General features: G+C 44.3%; 1 protein-coding gene and 1 pseudogene across 2 annotated transcripts in view; both read left to right on the top strand.

Annotated features, from left to right (window-relative positions):
• Positions 1–4,088: 4,088 nt before the first annotated feature.
• On the top strand, positions 4,089–4,660 carry LOC105549386 (annotated as a pseudogene).
• Positions 4,661–10,634: 5,974 nt separating this feature from the next.
• Positions 10,635–11,029, top strand: part of PLEKHM3 (pleckstrin homology domain containing, family M, member 3) — a 196,635-nt gene continuing 196,240 nt past the window's right edge. For both annotated transcript variants that reach the window (XM_011993900.1, XM_011993901.1), the window contains exon 1: positions 10,635–10,807. The gene's annotated coding sequence lies outside the window, so the exon portion shown is untranslated. The remainder of the gene's footprint in view (positions 10,808–11,029) is intronic.

Here is an 11,029-nt window from a genome sequence, read left to right as displayed (position 1 = left end):
GATTCACTCTTGATAGGACATTTTGTAAGAAGGGAAAATAGGTCATCATTTCTGATTAAAATTCAGTACATCCTTTTTCATTATTTTTATTTTTTGCACTACTCTGCAATATGATATCTCCATTTTGCTGCATGAAATAAAAGGTTATTTATCAGAGGCCAAATATTACTAAGCACTGTTATAAACTCTCAATATGGGCTGGGTGCGGTGGCTCACGCCTGTAGTCCCAGCACTTTGGGAGGCTGAGGTGGGCAGATCACTTGAGGTCATGAGTTCAAGAACAGCCTGGCCAACATGGTGAAACTCCATCTCTACTAAAAATACAAAAAATTAGCCGGGCGTGGTGGTGGGTGCCTGTAATCCCAGCCACTCAGGAGGCTGAGGCAGGAGAATCACTTAAACCTGGGAGGTTACAATGAGCCAAGATCATGCCACTGCACTCCAACCTTGGTTACAGAACGAGACCCGGTCTCAAAAACAAACAAACAAAAAAAACTCTCAATGTGAATTAACTCATTTCAACAACACTTTGAGGTAGATAAGATTATTACTATTATTATGTCATCATCATCCCCATTTTACCTATGGATAAACTGAGGCACAGAGAAGTAAAGTAGTTTGTGCAATGCCTGAAAACTAAAAAGTGGTAGAGCCAAGATTCTAACCACAGTGCAATGCTACTTCTATTCAATCTTCTCTGCTTTTCTACCTTTACTTATCCTTCAGGTCAAGCTCAAGCCCTCCCTCTTTATAGAAGCCTATCTGAGCAGATCCATCTGATTTTCTGGACTTCTGGACTTTTCTTTGCCTTCATCCCTCCCTGGATGTTTACTGTTTGAGACTGCTGGAAATCTTTCCAAATTTGTATCTATTAGCTCCAACATCTAAAGTAAAAGGCCTCAGAGTATATGTTCCAGGTTGAAAAAAATGTTTAGGTGAAAGGTGACTAGACTGACAGTTGAGTAGGCAGATGACTGGTTTCCCATCGCAAGTATGGTAGACTCTGTGATGTACTGCCCAGATCCCCCATCAAAAAAGGACTTGTTGCTCCAGCTTTGGGGAGTGCTGTCAGCAGGTTACCATCAGTGGCCATTTTTCTTAGGGACTGTCTTAACTTCATAGAGCCACCTTGCCCTAGAGTGGCCCATATCCAATGACTAAGGGATGTGGGAATATAAAATCCTGGCCATCTGGGTCAGTGGTGTGCTGGAGGCAGCTTCTACTGATTCTTAAGGCTTGAATATGTACATTTACAATTCTGTGTTCTGTGATGATACATCCAGAGCTTGAAATTAGGCACGGTAGAGATTTTTATATTGTGAAAATTGGCAAACTCTGAAAAATCAGAACTTTTACTTTTTCAGTCAGTTTACCAGTACACCACTGTTCTTGGTTCCACATAAACTATGCTGAAGCCACATCAAGATTGAGACAGTTTTTCTTTTGTAATATTTTAACTTTCTGGACGATTCTCTTGTAATCACCCAACGGCTTGTTCCTGCCCACTGCACAGATAAAATCAATATACTAAGACTGTGGCATTGCAGTAGAGAAAGAGTTTAATTGACATGAGGCTGGCTCATGCAGAGGAACTGGAGTTATCACTCAAATCAATCTCCCCAAAGGCTGGAAGACTAAGGTTTTTATGGACAATCTTGTGGGCAGGAGGCTAGGGAATGGGTGCTGCTGATTGGTTGGGGATGAAATCATCAAGGAGTGGAAAAAGGTTCTGGTGCACTCAGTGCACCTCTGGGTGGGGCCATATGATCAATTGAGTTATGAGCCACAAATCCAGGTGAGATCAGTCTGAAACAGCTATAAATCCAGTATTCGTTTCTACAATAGTGATGTTATCTATAGGAGCAAGTGGGGAAGTCACAAATCTTGTGGCCTCCTGGCCACATGACTCCTGGCAGTAAAGGATTATAGAAACTACTTCTACATTTTATCAGAGTTCAAGCCCCTTCCATAATCCTATTCTGTGGCCTTTCATTAGTCTTACAAAGGTGGGTTTCTGTCCCTGAGCAAGGAGGGGGCATTTTAGGGAGGGACTATTATCATGCTTGCTTTCAAGTTAAACTATAAACAAAATCCCTCCCAAGGTTATCTTGGCCTATGGCCAGAAATGACCAAAGATATTTTGAAGGTCAGAAGCAGAATGGTGTCAACTATGTCAAATTTCTTTTACTGTCGTAATTGAAACCACAAAGGCGGTTTCACTCATCTATAAACTGTTAATGGAGCCCTCTGGATAGTACTGACCATTATACAAGCCACCAAGAATCAATGAACCCCATACCTAGAGGACAGTGAATTCCTGTAGTAAATGCTTGTTTTTTCTGTTTTGTTTGGTTTTGTTTTCGAGATGGAGTCTCGCTCTGTTGCCAGGCTGGAGTGCAGTGGCATAATCTCAGTTCACTGCAATCTCTGCCTCCCAGGTTTAAGTGATTCTTCTGCCTCAGCCTCGTGAGTAGCTAGGACTATAGGCATGTGCCATCACGCCCAGTTAATTTTTGTATTTTTAGTATAGATGGGGTTTCACCATGTTGGCCAGGATGGTCTCAATCTCTTGACCTCGTGATCCGCCCACCTCAGTCTCCCAAAGTGCTGGGCTTACAGGCATGAGCCACTGCACCCAGCTAGTAAATGCTTGTTGAATGACCACATTCAAATTGCTCTATTGATGTCTTCTGTAAATTCTATCACTTATTCTTGATTAAACTTATTTAGTTTAAAAAGCCTTGGTAGTCGGTGGTGGGGTGGGAAATCATTGAATAGTTAGCTTTGCTAATGGCTTTTCGCTTTTTTCTGTTAACTTATTTGTAGAAGTGATAGTCAAAAGAGTTAAAGACATATATGGCCTGGCCATCAACTAATCGAAAAGAATCCTAGGCCGGGCACAGTGGCTCACACCTGTAATCTCACCACTTTGGGAGGCTGAGGCAGGTGGATCCCCTGAGGTCAGGAGTTCAAGACCAACCTGGCCAACACAGTGAAACCCAGTTTCTACTAAATATACAAAAATGAGCCAGATGTGGTGGTATGTACCTTTAATCCCAGCTACTTGGGAGGCTGAGACAGGAGAATCGCTTGAACCCAGGAGGCGGAGGTTGCAGTGAGCCAAGATCGCACCACTGCATCCAGCCTGGGCGACAGAGCAAGACTCCATCTCAAAAAAAAAAAAAAAAAAGAATCCTTGCCCTAATATAAGAGCAGGGTCCTAGAGATACCCACCATTTCAGCAAAATAGGGTCAGATATTAATCTTTTGTGTGTTGGATCTTAGGATGTGGGAGGTTCCTTGTAAAGAGACCTTAGGATACTTAGAATGCTTAGAGACAGAAGCTAGTTACCAACCCATATGGAACTGTTTCAATGGAACTGTATTTTAACAGCAGGTATGTCCTTGTGGGTGCCTTCCAGCTGAATAGCAGGTTCATTTATACTTTCAAGGAATAACTCTATTTGTGACTTCAATATTTGACATCTCCTATGCTTTTAATTTACCTAACGAGACAAACAACAGTAATTATACTATGTTGATCTTAATAAATATCCTAATCATTTTTACTTGGGCTTATTTTGGGAGATGGGTGAGGTATACTTGGCTTGCAAATTTTAAGCTCTAAATAGCACTAAAAAGGTTCTGATTAAGTTTAAAACACTTTTTGATGAGATTTTTGTTTTATTTATTGGAAGACAGCATTGATCTTTTTGAATCCTGGCTTGAGCATTACTTTAGTAAATGAAGTCTAAAAGGAAAATATCTAATGAAAGTATATAATAATGGTACTTCCTCATATGACGTTTAACATTTTTGGAGATCATTTACTAGGTACCATAATACTTGTTGAGGAAAATGCAAAGATGAACAAGATAGGGTGCCTGCCCTGCCAGGGATGCTGAAGGGAATATGATGGGGGAAACTTTGTATTTGTCAATTAACCTCAGTAAAGCTGGGAAAAAATCAATTAATTAATTAAAAATGGGGAACCTAAAATTGGAAAAGAAGCGTTTCCAGGAGTGGGTAAAAAAAAAAAAAAAAAAAAAAAAAAGCTTTTTTTTGTTGTTGCCACATCTACTGCAAGAATGAAGATCATTCTCAGCAACCAGACTGCTGACATTCCAGAAAATGTTGACATCACTCTGAAGGGAAGCACAGTTATTGTGAAGGGTCCCAGAGGAGGCCTGTGGAGGGACTTCAGTCACGTCAATGTAAAACTCAACCTTCTTGGGAAGAAAGAGGCTCTGGGTTGACAAATGGTGGGGCAACAGAAAGGAACTGGCTACCGTTCAGACTATTTATAGTCACACACAGAACATGATCAAGGACGTTACACTGGGCTTCCGTTACAAGATGAGGTCTGTGTCTGCTCACTTCCCCATTAACGTCGTTATCCAGGAGAATGGGTCTCTTATTGAAATCTGAAATTTCTTTGGTGAAAAATACATCCCCAGGGTTCGGAGGAGGTCAGGTGTTGCTGGTTTGGTATCTCAAGCCCAGAAAGATGAATTAATCCTTGAAGGAAATGACGTTGACCTTGTTTCAAATTCAGCTGCTTCGATTCAGCAAGTCACAAGTTAAAAATAAGGATATCAGAAAAATTTTGGATGGTACCTATGTCTCTGAAAAAGGAACAGTTCAGCAGGCTGATGAATAAGATCTAAGAGTTGTCCAGCTACAGAAACAAGATGCTGGAAGACTCCTAAGACCTATTTGTGATATTTAAATGATGCAATAAAAGACCTACTGATTTTGCAAAAAAATAGGTGTCTGGACTATAAAATGGGAATAAAGGGGTATGTGGGAGATAAGTCTGGAAAGGTGAAGTGTCAGTCAAGACACTTTCAGTTGTAAATGACAGAAACCAACACAAACTCCCTTGAGATAACATGGGCTTAATTGATAATAGAACTGTGGGGTCTAGGAGGTGAGGTTAGCTCCAGACCTGAGGAGATCCTGGGACTCAAGCAAGGTCATTAGCTCTTACTCTCCCACCACACCTTCCCACTCCCCTCACACAAAATCTTCATCCCTCCTTTGGTGTTACTCTCCTCTCCCCTGTCACCTTCCTTCCCTTCTTCAGCAGACAGGCATTCTCACATGGTGGGAAAGATGGCCATCAGGGGCCTCCAATTCACATCCTTCCAGTCCTGTAACCCAATAGGCAAGGCTCCTTCCACAGCTTCAGAGATAAAAATTCCAGGGAGGGACTCTGATTGGCTGGGTCATATGCCCACCCTGGCTCAACCGCTGTAGCCAAAAGACTAGGGTACTGTGACTAGTAGAACTGGCCTAGCATTGATCACATACTTACCCTGTGTCTTACAGGTAGGGGAAGTTCCCAAAGGAGGCAGGAATGCTGAGTGCAGAAAAACACAGATGTCCCCACATGTAGGAGGGAGCCAATAACGTAGAGAGCCTCAAGGTCAAGCCATGAAGTCTGAACTCCTTCTGGCAATAGGAGGCTGTTAAAAGTACTGGAGGCTGGGCGCGGTGGCTCACGCTTGTAATTCCAGCACTTTGGGAGGCCGAGGCGGGGGGAGGGGGGTGGATAACGAGGTCAGGAGTTCGAGACCAGCCTGGCCAACACAGTGAAACCCCACCTCTCCTAAAGATACAAAAAAATTAGCTGGGCGTGGCTGTAGGCGCCTGTAATCCCAGTTACTCGGGAGGCTGAAGCAGGAGAATAACCTGAACCCAGGAGGTGGTGGTTGCAGTGAGCTGAGATCATGCCACTGAATGCACTCTAGCCTGGGCAACAGGGCTAGACTACTGTCTAAAAAAAAAAAAAAAAAAAGTATTGGAGTAAGAAAGTGGCTGTGGATTAACAATTGGATTAGATAATCTAGGTTTCATTTCATTCTAGTTTTTTTTTTTTTTTTTGACAAGATCTCACTGCTGTCTCTTATACACATCTAGATGTGTATAAGAGACGCACTCTAGCCTGGGCAACAGGGCTAGACTACTGTCTAAAAAAAAAAAAAAAAAAGTATTGGAGTAAGAAAGTGGCTGTGGATTAACAATTGGATTAGATAATCTAGGTTTCATTTCATTCTAGGTTTGGGGTGCTTTTTTGTTTTTGTTTTTTAAGACAAGAGCTCACTCTTGCTCAGGTTGGAGTAAGAAAGTGGATGGGGATTAACAATTGGACTAGATCATCTTCTAGGTTTCATTTCATTCTAGTTTTTTTTTTTTTTTTTTGACAAGATCTCACTCTGTTGCTCAGGCTGGAGTGCAGTGGTGTGATCATAGCTCACTGCAGTGTCCAACTCCTGGGCTCAAGTGATCCTCCTGTATCAGCCTCCTGAGTAGCTGGAATCTTGTGCCACCACACCTGGCTGATTTTTTTAATTGTTTAAATTTTGTAGAGATGGATTCTCACTATGTTGCTCAGGCTGGTCTCTAATTCCTGGGCTCAAGTGATCCTCCTGCCTCGGTCTCCCAAAGTGTTGGGGTTATAGGTGTGAGCCACTGCCCCCAGCAAACCTTAATTACTGAGCTACAGCATGAGGCTCCATTCCGTGTTAAAAAAACATTCTGATTATTGAAAGAGAGGCCTTCCTGAATGTTAGGGTATAAAGAAGTCAAAAAAATGGTTGCCCTAACGTAAACTATGAACTTTGGGTGGTAATGATGTGACTGTCAGTGCAGGTTCATTGATTGTAGTAAGTATACCACTGTGGTGCAGGATTGATAGTGGGAAAGGTTGTGGGTTTCAGGAACAAGGCATACATGGGAACTCTGTACTTTCTGCTCAATTTTCCTGTGAACCCAAAATTGCTCTAAAAAATAGTCTATTAAAAGACAAAAGAAGACCGGGTGCGGTGGCTCATGCCTGTAATCCCAGCACTTTGGGAGACCAAGGCAGGCAGATCACAGGTCAAGAGATTGAGACCATCCTGGCCAATGTAGTGAAACCCCATCTCTACTAAAAATACAAAAATTAGCTGTGTGTGGTGGCGCATCTCTGTAGTCCCAGCTACTCAGGAGACTGACGCAGGAGAATCACTTGAACCCAGGAGGCGGAGGTTGCAGTGAGCCGAGATCATGCCATTGCACTCCAGCCTGGGCAACAGAGCGAGACTCCATCCCAAAAAAAAAAAAAAAAAAAGACAGAAGAAGATGGTGGGACTGCTGTTAGCAGATAATCTTTTGAATGGAGATATGAACTTAAATATTTTATATTTAGAGAGGCAAAATGCTCCCAGCTGACACACAGAGGCCCATGATGAGCCAGTGGCTGCCTAGCTGAGATTATTCTCAGCCCTAAATCTTTCATCCTTTTTCTGGGATTATCCCCTTAATTCTGGTGCTGAGGATCTGTATTTGTGAGAGTGAATAAAATCAGTCATTCTTTTTTTTTGTTTGTTTGTGTTTTTGAGATGGAGTCTCGCTCTATCTCCAGACGGGAGTGCAGTGGCATGATCTCAGCTCACTGCAGCCTCCACCTCCCAGGTTCAAGTGATTTTCTGCCTCAGCCTCCACGGAGCCGGGATTACAGGCGTGTGCCATGACACCCGGCTAATTTTCGTATTTTTTAGTAGAGCCAGAGTTTTGCCATGTTGGCCAGGCTGGTCTTGAACTCCTGGCCTCAAGTGATCTGCCTGCCTTGGCCTCCCAAAGTGCTGGAATTCCAGGCGTGAGCCACTGCACCAGGCCAAAAGCAGCTTTTTAAATGCATTTTATGTCCCAGACTTCATGCTTAATCCATGAAAAACAATGACAAATCACAGACTCCTGACCTCAGACTTCAAGGCTAGCCTGAAATAGTTTTTCTCAAAGGGTGGTCCATGGATCACCTACATGGGAAGCACTTGAGGACCTTGTAGAAATTATGGAATTCAGGACCCTAATGTAGGTAGACCTTCAGAATAAAAACCTGTGAATGTGTGACCCAGCAATCTGTGGGTTTTTTGTGTTTTTTTTGTTTTTGTTTTGTTTTGTTTTGTTTTGAGATGGACACTCATTCTGTCACCCAGGCTGGAGTGCAATGGCGTGATCTCGGCTCCCTGCAACCTCTGCCTCCTGGGTTCAAGCAATTCTCCTGCCTCAGCCTCCCGAGCAGCTGGCACTACAGGCACTGGCCACCACATCTGGGTAATTTTTTGTATTTTTTTGTAGAGACAGTGTTTCACCATGTTGGCCAGGCTGGTCTTGAACTCCTGACCTCAGGTGATCCAGCCTCCTCAGCCTCCCAAAGTGCTGGGATTACAGGCATGAGCCACCACGCCCGGCCTAGGAATCTGCATTTTTAACAGCATTCAAGAACTTTGACATTCAAAATGCAGCATCACCGAGATCATGACTGTTGCAGAGGCCCCATCTCAGATTTACTGTATCAGAATCTGCATTTTGACAGAATTCTTACCCATTAAAGTTTGAGAAACACCATCCCAGAAGATTCTGTTCCATGTGAGTTTTGAGAACCACCAGTTCAATGGAAGACTGATCTGTGTAGCACAATGTAATGGGTGCATTTATAAAGGAACACATGAGGTCCTCTAGGAGTGCATAAAAGGAGCAGGCTGCCCTGTCAGGCAAAGTTTCCAGAAGAGGTGTAATGTCACCTGCCGCTTTTTTTTTTTTTTTTTTTTCGAGACAGTGTCTCGCTCTGTTGCTCAGGCTGGAGGGCACTGGCTCAATATCAGCTCACTGCAACCTGCGCCTCCTGAGTTCAAATGATTCTAGTGCCTCAGCCTCCCAAGTAGCTGGGATTACAGGTCGTGCGCCACCATGCCCGGCTAATTTTCATCTTAGTAGAGACAGGCTTTCACTACGTTGCCCGGGCTGGTCTCGAACTGCTGGCCTCAATCGATCCAACCGCCTCGACCTCCCAAAGTGCTGGGATTATAGGCATGCACCATCATGCTCTGCTAATTTTTGTATTTTTAGTAAAGATGAGGTTTTATCATGTTGGTCAGTCTGGTCTCGAACCCCTGGCCTCAAGCGATCCACCCGCCTCAACCTCCCTAAATCCTGGGATTACAGGCTCGAGTCACTGTGCTTGGCCTTTTCTGTTTTGTTTTGTTTGTTTGTTTGTTTTTAGAGTGAAAGTTTATTAAAAAGCTTTAGAGTAGTAATGAAGGGACGTAAAAGAAGAAAAGAACACCTGGAAGAAGGCCAAGCAGGTGACTTGAGAGACCAAGTGCCTGTCACCTGCTTCTTAAAGAGCAAGGAGAAATTAGCCAGGCTAAGTAAGAGGATGAGCCAGGATTGAGAACTCTCATGAGAGGGAATTACATGTACAAAGTCCTGAGGCAAAAGAGAATACTGCAAGTTTAGATAATTAAAACAAAACAAAACAAAACAATGTACCCCTGGCCAGGTGAGGTGGCTCACACCTGTAATCCCAGCACTTTGGAAGGCAAGGAAGGAGGATCACCTGAGGCTAGGAGTTCAGGATCATCCTGGGCAACACAGGGAGACCTTGCCTTTACAAAAAAAAATAAAAAAGAAAAAAAAAAGAAATTAGCCATGTTGAGGTGATGCGCGCCTGTAGTCCTACCTACTCAGGAGGCTGAGTTGGGAGGATCCCTTGAACCCAGGAGTTCAGGGCTGCAGTGAGCTATGATCGTGTGACTACACTCTGGCCTGGGCACAGAGTGAGATCCTGTTTCTAGCAAAGCAGAAAAAAAAGTATCTCAAATTGCAGGGTTTAAAGAAAGCTTATTTAAACTTCGAACATCAACCAAACGAAATATTTTCTTAACTCAATTGTTAAAGATTTGCTTATTAGTCTTCCAGAGGGTGAGAAGAGGAATCAGAGTTTTAGATTTCTATGTTTCATCCCCGACACCTGTGACTTTTTTTTTCATTCCTTTGTTCATTCATTTATTCAGATATATATACATTGGGCATGTGCTAGGTGCCTACTAGATGGTGGTGAGTGAAACTGAAATAGTGCCCGCCCTCTGGGAGTTTATAGGTGAGATGGGTGAGCGTGGGAAGACCAATAAGATATATAAATGTGTACTTATACAGTGAGAAAATGGCTAAGAAGTGTGCTATGATGGAAAACAGACAGGAAACTGCAAGGAAGGTCTGTCCAATCAGACCAGCATATCCCTGCAAAGCGACCACAGTCACGGTGGGTGGGGTGTGGGTGGTCTTACTCAACAGTCCTGCCCGCGTGCACACACATGCACACTCTATTTTGCTGGGAATCCGCAAGTGGGGGTGAAGACCTCACCTCAAAACCACCCCTTTTCAACCTGCGTAGGAAAGGACAGTGAAAACGGATTTTCACTGCAGCCCCAAAACCGGAAATGAGAAGCAATCTCCAGGTTCTAATAGTCCCACTTTTGGAAATAACTTATTTCTTTGAGTAATTAATTCCCTTAGACAAGGGAGATGCTAAAAACCAGCCCGACCCTGACATGTTCTAAGTGACATTTTCCAATCGCAAACACCCGTTTTGGCGTTGGGTGGAGCAGTGAGGAGGCTCCGCGACGCACGCCATTGCTTTCACAATGTGTACGAGAGGAACTGTACATAAGAAAGCAAAGAAATAAGAAGGCCTGGTGGGTGCGGTCAGGCCCGGCCGAGCTGCCCGGTCCCTCGGGCAGGAAAGACACGTCCTCGCAGCCTGGAACCTTGTGTGTCCGGCTCTGGCTGCCCGGGCCGCCGGCGGAAGCATTTCAGAGTGGAACCGCGAGAAGCCGCTTGTAAACAGAGCCGGGCCGGGATGGTCAGCGGCTGGGCTGGCTGTCACCGAGAGGCGGGCGGCGGGCTGCGGGAGCCAAGCCCCCGCCAGCAGCGGACTGCAGGCCCCGCAGGTGAAGGGAGAGTAGCAGCCGGCGCCCGGGTGAGCATCCGTCTGCTTCTGTGCTGCGGCAACACAGGGAGACTGAAACCCCATCTCTACTAAAAATACAAAAATTAGCTGTGTGTGGTGGCGCATCTCTGTAGTCCCAGCTACTCAGGAGACTGACGCAGGAGAATCACTTGAACCCAGGAGGCGGAGGTTGCAGTGAGCCGAGATCATGCCATTGCACTCCAGCCTGGGCAACAGAGCGAGACTCCATCC

Source organism: Mandrillus leucophaeus, unplaced genomic scaffold (genome assembly GCF_000951045.1).
Source record: "Mandrillus leucophaeus isolate KB7577 unplaced genomic scaffold, Mleu.le_1.0 Scaffold436, whole genome shotgun sequence".
Lineage (NCBI taxonomy): Eukaryota > Metazoa > Chordata > Mammalia > Primates > Cercopithecidae > Mandrillus > Mandrillus leucophaeus.
This window is presented reverse-complemented; position numbering and strand designations above follow the sequence as displayed.